The following is a 10,984-nucleotide window of genomic DNA, read 5'->3' on the forward strand; positions in this document are numbered from 1 at the left end:
GCCCAGACGTGGCGGTGACAGGTCAAGGTTACTTAAGCGTAAGGAACTAGGTTGGATCCATAGGCTGAATAGCCTGAGACCAAATGGATTGAACATAGAATTTTATTTCGGGGATGTTGTGTGAGGTGTGGCTTGCCTCCTGTGTCTAGCAGGTTGTGCTACTGTGTTTTCGTGTACAAACTGAGAGAATGTATTTATTTCTAGAATCTGTTGTTTCAACAGTAATTTTATCTTTCTTTGTTTTTTATTCACAGATCACCTGCAATTACCATTTGGAAGGTTGGAGCTTAAGGATGAAGTGGACGCATTACTGTATACGGGAGGGTGACATTCCTACCAGCTTTGCGTTTTTCTCTTTTTTTACCCCAAAATTTTTTGGGTTGGTTTTATATATTTGCATTTTTCCACTACCGGATCCGGTGTGCACCAGGGGACTGTTTTATATATATTTTGATGGTGCTGTTGTAATTACTTCATCCTTCTGGTATAGATTTGCTCCCTGTGACACCTGTGTACCTGTAGGAGGAGAACCCTCTTGGGTATGATAGCGACCGGACACCCTTGACAGATACCCCCTTTTATACCGCGGTTTTCCGTGGGATTAGTGGGCTCTGGTCAGGGTACAGTATGTGGACGATCTGGATTCCGGGCTGTCTGCACTAGTCTGGATCGCGATACCCTGGTTTACAACAGATACGGTGTCTGAATACAGGGTATGGGCATTTCTCCAGCTTAAAAGATGGCATTTTGAGACCTGATGCACACTGGGCATGCGCCGCAACGCACCTAGGCTGTATTGAGTGGCGCTGTGATGACGCAAGAGCAGAGGCCGGTTCTGATGATGCTCGGCGTCCTGCAGCTGCCACCGGTCCCTGATTGATGTTACGCCGCTTCCGAGTAGTGGTATGTTTGCTATGTTTAACGATCGCATAGAATGGGCCCCTCACCGTTTATATGTGTCCTCTTGATCGTCCCTTTGCTCCTCCTTCGGTATGTTTTACATTCACTGGACGCATCCATCGATTGTTTACTTCTAGATGTACCGGATCGATGGGTCTGTCCTTTCACTTATGTATGCAAATGCTAGACATGTATGCCTGATTGATGTTTTTTTGGTTATGTATACAAATACTAGATATATATATAATCATTTCATTTGCCTTATTATGCACCTGTACCATTGTATTTTATCATGATTTTGTAGCTGTCACTTTTGTAACACGCCCACTGGGTGTGGCATGATCACATGATCTGTACTTTGATTAAGTCACCTATATATTTGCCTTCACTTGATTTGTATCTCTGCTTGAGAAAGGCTCATTTTTGGAGCCGAAACGTTGCACCGTATGGTTGAATAAAGAAAAACTTCACTTTCATTCAGCTGGAGTGCCGTCCTTTTTCTGGATTTATTGATTGGGGTAAGAGGTCGATTCCCCTGGAACATGCACCCGATTTTCCTGATTGCAGTCAGTGCCGCCATTTATATATATATATATATATATATATATATATATATACACACACACACATACAGTGTCAGACTGGGGTGCCTTGGGCCCACCAGTAAAATTTATTTTGGGGGTCCACCGTATGGATACATTAAAATATTACCTGCTCACACAGCAGCAAGATGATACCAGATGATTGAATATGGGGGTCTCTGCAGCAACTTTGATAAGGTAGGTTCTGGGGAAAAGAGGACACTGGTAGCTTTCCTCTATACCTAAAATTCATCTCAGCTCTGATCGTGTCTATAATAATAAACTGGGTAACATAGTATATAAGGCCGAAAAAAAGACATTTTTCCATTCAGTTCGGCCTGTTATCCTGCAAGTTGATCCAGAGGAAGGCAAAAAAAAAACTGAGGTAGAAGCCAATTTTCCACACTTAAGGGGAAAAAAAATTCCTTCCCGACTCCAATAAGGCAATCAGAATAACTCCCTGGATCAACGACCCCTCTCTAGTAGCTATAGCCTGTAATATTATTACACTCCAGAAATACATCCAGGCCCCTCTTGAACTCTTTTAGGCTAGTTTCACACTAGCGGCAGGGAACTTCGGCAGGCTGTTCCGGCGGGTGAACAGCCTGTCTGATCCATCCTGCCGCTAGTTCACATGTGCACTCAGACTGCCGCCCCGACTCCATTGACTATAATGTGGGTGGGGGCGGAGTTCATGCAGTACTTTCAGTCTGGCTGCCTCTCTGTGTGAGCTGCCGCCCGAACTCCGCCCCCATTATAGTTAATGGAGACGGAGCGGCAGTCCAGGGGCACATGTGAACTAGCGGCAGGACGGATCGGACAGGCTGTTCACCCGCCAGAACAGCCTGCCAGAGTCCCCTGCCACTAGTGTGAAAGTACCATTAGTGAACTCACCATCACCACCTCCTCAGGCAGAGAGTTCCATAGTCTCACTGCTCTTACCGGAAGGAATCCTCTTCTATGTTTGTGTACAAGCCTTCTTTCCACCAGACGCAGAGGATGTCCCCTCGTCACAGTCCTGGGGATAAATAGATGATGGGAGAGATCTCTGTACTGACCCCTGATATATTTATACATAGTAATTAGATCTTCCCTTATTCGTCTTTTTCTAAAGTGAATAACCCTAATGTTGATAATCTTTCAGGGTACTGTAGTCCCCCCATTCCAGTTATTACTTTAGTTGCCCTCCTCTGAACCCTCTCCAGCTCTGCTATGTCTGCCTTGTTCACAGGAGCCCAGAACTGTACACAGTACTCCATGTGTGGTCTGACTAGTGATTTGTAAAGTGGCAGGACTATGTTCTCATCACGGGCATCTATGCCCCTTTTGATGCAATCCATTATCTTATTGGCCTTGCAGCAGTTACTTGACACTGGTTTTTACAGCTTAGTTTGCTGTTTATTAAAATTACTAGGTCCTTTTCCATGTCAGTGTGACCCAGTGTTTTACCATTTAGTATGTACTGGTGACTTGCATTATTCCTTCCTATGTGTATAACCTTACATTTGTCAATGTTAAACCTCATCTGCCACTTCTCTGCCCAAGCCTTTTAATCTATCCAAATCCATCTGTAGCAGTATATTGTCCTCTTCAGTGTTAATTACTTTACATAGTTTAGTGTCATCTGCAAAAATATTGATATACAGTAAAAATATTTTACTGTGCAAGCCTTCTACAAGATCATTGAAAAATATATTGAAGAGAATAAGGCCCAATACTGACCCCTGAGGTACTGCACTAGTGAATGTGACATTTGCTATGCGCCAATCCTGTGGAACATTCCCTGTCAGTATAGAGTCATTAAATTTTAGAAATAAGGGTCTGGCTATGACATTACTTAATTCTCTTAGGATACGGGGTTGTATGCCATCTGGTCCTAGCAATTTGTCTATTTTAATCTTCTTAAGACACCGCTGTACTTCTTCCTGGGTCAGACAGGGCACTTTTACGCTTACATTCTGCATTTCATTTGACAGTTTATTTTCCTCAGTGAATACAGTGGAGAAAAAAATATTTAATAGCTTTGCTTTCTCCATATCGCTCTCTGTAACTCCTTCCTCATTACACTGTAGAAGGCTGACACCTTCCGATTTATAATTTTTACCATTTATATCATTGAAGAACATTTTAGGGTTAGTTTTGCTCTCTTTGGCAATTAATCTCTCCGTCTCTAGTTTGGCTGCATTTATTTGTAGTTTTTCAGTGCTTCCTCGCTACCCTCCTGTTTTAGTTATTTTAATGCATTTTTGTTTTGTCATTTATTGGTTTCTTTACAGTTCTATTTATTCACATTAGTTTCTTCTTGTTCTTTAGCCTTTTATTCCCATAATGTATGTACCTCTTACAATTAGATTTTAGGATACTTTAAAAAAATATCCCATTTTGTGGCTCTATTTTTTTTAAGGGATTCTGTCAGCTGGTGTCACGGAAGGTGTACAGCAAACTAGAAGACACAAAAGGAAGATCCGGCTGACTGGATCCAAAACTAAGGAACCAAAGGGATAGCCCTGCAACAGACCTGGCTCTCTCCCTAAACTGCTCAGCCTATGCAAAATTCTCAATGGTGGAAGATCGCATATCCTCGTGCCTCGACTGAATAACCCCTGAATACCCTATAATATTGAGGGGACACGACCACCGGCTCCCTACACTTGATACGGAGGGAGTCAGGGTCTCCTGGTATCTAGCTAACAGGAAAATACAAATGAATAAACAAAACTTATCTGTAGAAGACTCAGTAGTAGCATCCAGCATGCATATACTCCAGGAAGTTGTATAAACCGCAAAGTGATGCAGTATGGGAAGGAATTTAAAGGGATGCAATCAGTGAAACTACCTGACAGCTGAGAGAGACTAACGAGATGAGAAAATGAAAGCAAAACAAAAGGAACCTCAAGGAGGAGGTTCTGAAGGACGTCTGTCAGAGCTTCTCAGATGTCTGGTGGTGACAGTACCCCTCCTTCTACGAGTTGACTCCGGACACTCAGAGCCCACCTTCTCAGGATGGGACCTATGGAAAGCCCTGATGAGACAAGTGGCCTTAATGTCCGTCACTGGGACCCACATCCTCTCCTCAGGACCATAACCCTCCCAATGAACGAGGTACTGGAGAGAACCGCGGACAACACGAGAATCCACAATCCTAGAGACCTGAAATTCAAGATTACCATCAACCACAATCGGAGGAGGTGGCAAAGACGAGGGTACAATGGGTTGGACATAAGGTTTTAATAAGGACTTATGAAAAACATTATGGATCTTCCAAGTCTGAGGAAGATCAAGACGGTAGGCAACAGGATTGATGACGGACAAGATTTTGTAAGGCCCAATAAACTTAGGACCCAACTTCCAGGAGGGAACCTTCAATTTGATATTCTTAGTAGACAACCACACCAGATCACCAACATTCAGGTCCGGACCAGGCACACGTCTCTTATCCGCCACACGCTTATATCTCTCACTCATGCTCTTTAGATTATCCTGAATCTTTTGCCAAATCGATGACAAAGACGAGGAGAATCTGTCCTCATCAGGTAAACCAGAAGACCCCTCTCCAGAGAATGTCCCAAACTGCGGATGAAACCCATATGCACCAAAAAATGGTGACTTATCAGAGGACTCTTCAGAAGCATCAACCTCAACTATGAAGGGTAGAGAAATATCAGGTTGTACCAAGATGGGAGCGGAAGCAAAACTCTCCTTGATATTAGAAAAGGCCTTACGCGCCTCTACCGACCAGGAGGAAAAATCTACCCCCTTTCTAGTCATATCAGTGAGTGGTTTAACAGAGGAATAATTCAAAATAAACTTCCTGTAATAATTGGCAAAACCCAGAAAACGCATCAGCGCCTTCTAATTCTCAGGAAGCTCCCACTCAAGCACAGCGCGGACCTTCTCGGGGTCCATGCGAAAACCAGAAGCGGAGAGAAGAAACCCCAGAAATTTAATTTCTGGAACCGCAAACACACATTTTTCCAGTTTAGCGTATCATTTATTCTCCCGCAGGATGAGCAAGACCTGACGTAAATGTTCCTTATGAGTTTTGAAATCAGGAGAAAAAATCAAAATGTCATCCAGATACACTAATACAAATTTCCCCATTAAATGATAAAAAATGCTGTTCACAAAATGCTGAAAGACGGCTGGAGCATTCATCAAACCAAAAGGCATAACCAAATTCCTAAAATGGCCCTCAGGGGTATTGAAGGCCGTCTTCCATTCCTCTCCTTCTCTGACCCTGACCAGGTTGTATGCCCCTCTTAGATCCAATTTGGAAAAAACTTTAGCCCCCACAATCTGGTTAAACAGGTCCGGGATAAGAGGAAGCGGATAAGGGTCACAAATTGTGATACTGTTCAGCTCCCTGAAATCCAGACATGGTCTTAAAGAACCATCTTTTTTCTTAACAAAGAAAAAACCAGCGGCAACAGGTGACTTCGAGGGTCGTATGTGTCCCTTTCTCAGACTCTGAGATATAAGCACGCATAGCGACCCTTTCAGGTTGGGAGAGATTGTATAAACGAGATTTAGGCAGCTTGGCGCCTGGGGTGAGATTAATAGGGCAATCGTACTCCCTGTGAGGGGGCAATTCCTGAACACCACTCTCAGAAAACACATCCGAAAATTCAGAGAGGAAAGATGGTACAGTTTTAGTAGAAACTAGGGGTGGGCGATATAGACGATATAGGCGATATGCGATATAAATTTGTGCCACGATATGGATTTTGAGCATATCGCCTATATCGCCGGACCGCGATATGATCGCGCTCTCTGCGCGCACCATCTTCTCCTGAGCCGGCACACTGGGCACAATGGAGAAGGAGAGAGTCCCTCCCTCCCCACTGTGCGCGGCTGCCGCTGACCACCAATGACAAAAGAGGAGGAGGAGGAGGGGAGGGACTGACAGTAAATCATTGAGTTTTCACGATCTCAGTGAGCGCGTGAAAACTCAAATCCGATGGTATATTCTAACCCCCAGGCGTTCCCATGGTGACAGGGACGCTTGCCTGGGGGTTAGAATATACAGGGCCACGCCGCTGACAGTAGAACATTTAAAAACTAATCAGTAACTTTAACTTTATTCATTGGTGATCTCTTTACTGTATACCTTACTAGGTCTTAGCTCCGGTAACAGCAGGCAGTGGTTGCGGGCGGCGCTCACTCACTGACGTCACGCGCCTGCTCCTCCCACTAGGCGGCGCAGGCGCGTGACGTCAGTGAGTGAGCGCCGCCCCACGCACTGCCTGCTGTTACCGGAGCTAAGACCTAGTAAGGTGTACAGTAAAGAGATCACCAATGAATAAAGTTAAAGTTACTGATTTGTTTTTAAATGTATTCCTGTGAGCGTCGGGGGGGGGGGGGGATCTGTGGATGGCACCGTTTAGGGGAGGGGGGGGATCTGTGGATGGCACTGTTTAGGGGAGGGGGGGATCTGTGGATGGCACCGTTTAGGGGAGGGGGGGGGATCTGTGGATGGCACCGTTTAGGGGAGGGGGGGATCTGGGGATGGCACCGTTTAGGGGAGGGGGGATCTGGGGATGGCACCGTTTAGGGGGGGGGATCTGTGGATGGCACCGTTTAGGGGAGGGGGGGATCTGTGGATGGCACCGTTTAGGGGAGGGGGGGATCTGGGGATGGCACCGTTTAGGGGAGGGGGGGATCTGGGGATGGCACCGTTTAGGGGAGGGGGGGGATCTGTGGATGGCACCGTTTAGGGGAGGGGGAGATCTGAGGATGGCACCGTTTAGGGGAGGGGGGGATCTGTGGATGGCACCGTTTAGGGGAGGGGGGGATCTGTGGATGGCACCGTTTAGGGGAGGGGGGGATCTGTGGATGGCACCGTTTAGGGGAGGGGGGATCTGTGGATGGCACCGTTTAGGGGAGGGGGGGATCTGGGGATGGCACCGTTTAAGGGAGGGGGGGATCTGGGGATGGCACCGTTTAAGGGAGGGGGGGATCTGGGGATGGCACCGTTTAGGGGAGGGGGGATCTGGGGATGGCACCGTTTAGGGGAGTGGGGATCTGTGGATGGCACCATTTAGGGGAGGGGGATCTGTGGATGGCACCATTTAGGGGAGGGGGATCAGCTCCCTGCTGCTGTGTGCACAAAGCACAGGGCAGCAGGGAGAGTGTAAAGTCCTATTCACCCTAATAGAGCTCTATTAGGGTGAATATGACAAGGGTTCTAGCCCTTAAGGAGGCTAATAGTTATTAAATAAAAAGTTAAAAAGAAGTTTAAACACGCCCCCCCAAATATAGAAAACAATATATCGCGATATATATCGCATATCGCACATGCTTAAAATTATATCGCAATATAGATTTTAGGCCATATCGCCCACCCCTAGTAGAAACCTCTGAAACAGATGTCGTGAGGCAATTCTCTCTGCAAAAGTCACTCCAACCATTTATTTGCCTCGCTTGCCAATCAATGGTGGGGTTATGTTTAGTGAGCCAGGGTAGCCCCAACACTAGAGGAGTAGGCAACCCGTTTAGGACGAAACATGACACATCCTCAACATGAGTATCACTCACAATCAAACGGATATTGTGAACTATGCCCTTTAACGATTTCTGAGAAAGTGGAACGGAATCAATAGCAAAAACAGGTATATCCTTTCCCAAAGTGCATACCTGGAAACCATGAGTTATAGCAAATTGATTATCAATAAGATGCTCCACTATCTACAAAAATTTCACAAAAAATATTCTTGCTCTCTAGCGCCACCCTGGCAGGTAGGACAAAACGGGAACTACAAGCAAACGGAAAACCTTCAATTTCCGCATCAACCTTGCCAATAGTAACAGATGGAATGTTTTTAGAGGATTTTTTTCTTTGTTTCTTTATTACTCTCAAAAAACTGCCTGAATCTCCTAGAGGGACAAACATTTGCCAAATGATTTATACCTCCACAACAGAAACAAACCTTCCCATGAGAGCTGAATCCTCTATTGTCAGAGGCAAGCAAACCCAGCTGCATGGGCTCCTGCTCAGAAGGGATTGAGAGCGACTGAGACCCCTGTGCACTGAATGAGACCGCCGCACTGTCCTTGGACTGAGTATGACAGGAAGGAGTGATCTCTCCTCTCTCTCTAAGACGCCTGTCAATACGAACAGCCCGAGACATGGCAGAGTCCCGGGAGGTAGGTCTCTCATGAAAGGCAAATGCATCTTTCAATCCCTCTGAAAGACCATGGCAAAATTGACTTCGGAGTGCAGCATCATTCCAACCAGTATCAGCTGCCCATCTGAGCAGTATATCTCTGCGGATTGTTTACCCTGGCATAAAAGACGTAGTCTAGACTCAGCCAGAGCAATACGATCCGGATCATCATTTTTCTGACCCAGGGCTAAAAAAAAATTCATCCACTGAACAGAGGGGCCGTGCCCCCACTGGCAGCGAAAAAGCCCAAGACTGAGCGTTATCCCTGAGCAGCGAGATGATGATCCCCACCATCTGCTCCTCATCACCAGAGGAATGGGGAAGTAAGCGAAAATGGAGTTTGCAAGCCTCTCTAAAACTAACAAAATTCTCACTACCCCCGGAGAACGTATCCGGGAGCGAGATCTTAGGCTCAGAACAAACTCCATGAACGCAAGCTGAACCGGTCACCTGAAACTGCGAAACAGTTTTACGGAGATCCGCTACCTCCAATGAAAGACCCTGCATGTGTTCAGTCAAAAGTGAAACCGGATCCATGCTTGAGACGGTTATGGTGGTTTATAATGTCACGGAAGGTATACAGCAAACTAGAAGACACAAAAGGAAGATCCGGCTGACTGGATCCAAAACTAAGGAACCAAAGGGATAGCCCTGCAACAGACCTGGCTCTCTCCCTAAACTGCTCAGCCTATGCAAAATTCTCAATGGTAGAAGATCACATATCCTCGTGCCTCGACTGAATAACCCCTGAAGACCCTATAATAGTGAGGGGACACGACCACCGGCTCCCTACACTTGATACGGAGGGAGTCAGGGTCTCCTGGGATCCAGCAAACAGGAAAATACAAATGAATAAACAAAACTTATCTGTAGAAGACTCAGTAGTAGCATCCAGCATGCATATACTCCAAGAAGTTGTATAAACCGCAAAGTGATGCAGTATGGGAAGGAATTTAAAGGGATGCAATCAGTGCAACTACCTGACAGCTGAGAGAGACTAACGAGATGAGAAAATGAAAGCAAAACAAAAGGAACCTCAAGGAGGAGGTTCTGAAGGACGTCTGTCAGAGCTTCTCAGATGTCTGGTGGTGACAGTTGGATTTTAGTAACAGAGCTTTTGACATCACCACATCAGTCTCCTCGATTTGTTTTAAAATATACCAGTATTACTGCCATCTGTTTTGTCATTTTGTTAAAAAAAATTTTTTTAGATGCTAATAATTACCTCAGTAATGTGCCCATGGGGCTGTCCCTCTGGCCGTTGGTGCCCAGCCGCGCCCATTCTCTAGGAGCCCAGCACCGCCCCACTGCTAATTATTCACTCCTTTCATCGCCGATGGTACTCCGTAATCTTGCGCATGCGCCCTAGATCCACTGGTGAAAAAACACTGTCATGTGCATGAGGCCTTAGTCTGACCTGGTTGTTGTTTTGCAGTTAGACAGGTTCATATTCACTTACACTGGTCTAATTTATTTGCGCCACATGCCTCTTGGAAATGGCAAAAAGTCACTTCATCACTGAAAACAGACAAAGAAAAGTATGCCAGTCCTGGGGTGGAGTACAAATTAGACTGTTTTTGTGACCAATTCAGGTGCAAAAAAAGGCGCACCTATATAAATAGGTCGGGAAAAAAGTAGCAAAAGTTGAAAAACTTCTGAATTAGCCTAAAACAGAGTTCCTCAACTCCAGTCCTCAGGGCCCACCTACCGGTCAGGATTTGTGAATATCCCACAGAATGAATGTGTATGGTAAGTCCTGATGCACTGACACTAATAATATCACCTGCTCAATACTAAGGAAATCCTGAAAACATGACCAGCAGGTGGGCCCTGAGGACTGGATGTGTGGAACACTGGCCAAAAAAATCTAAATAGGTGAACAAAACAGGGGCAATTTCAGTAGTGAATGCGACAGAAAAATAAAATGCGTCTAAAACAGCATTTTTTACACTAAAAACAGGCAAAGAACACAGGGAGAAGTTCACACACAGCTGCTGACAAGACCGCAGGCCAGCACACATGACACCAGCAACCAGCATACATGGAATACATTCCTGCCAGTGATTTGGCTTCAGTGGTCCTTGTCCGATTTTGCTTCAGTTGTGTTTCCTTGTGTCTTCCTTTTTTTTTTGTCTGACAGAGGAAAAAAAGGAAGGTTAATGAAAAGTGTAATTTTATTGCACCAAGGTCTTGTAGAAAAAAACGGACACAGACGCGGACACGGATGACTTTTTTGCACTGATAAGAATAGGACAGGTTATATTTTTTTGATGAACTGGAATCCGGCAGGCTGTTCTCAGTTGGAGCATCCAGCTGAGAACATCCCATCATGCACCCCCA

Source organism: Bufo bufo, chromosome 2 (genome assembly GCF_905171765.1).
Source record: "Bufo bufo chromosome 2, aBufBuf1.1, whole genome shotgun sequence".
Classification (NCBI taxonomy): Eukaryota; Metazoa; Chordata; class Amphibia; order Anura; family Bufonidae; genus Bufo; species Bufo bufo.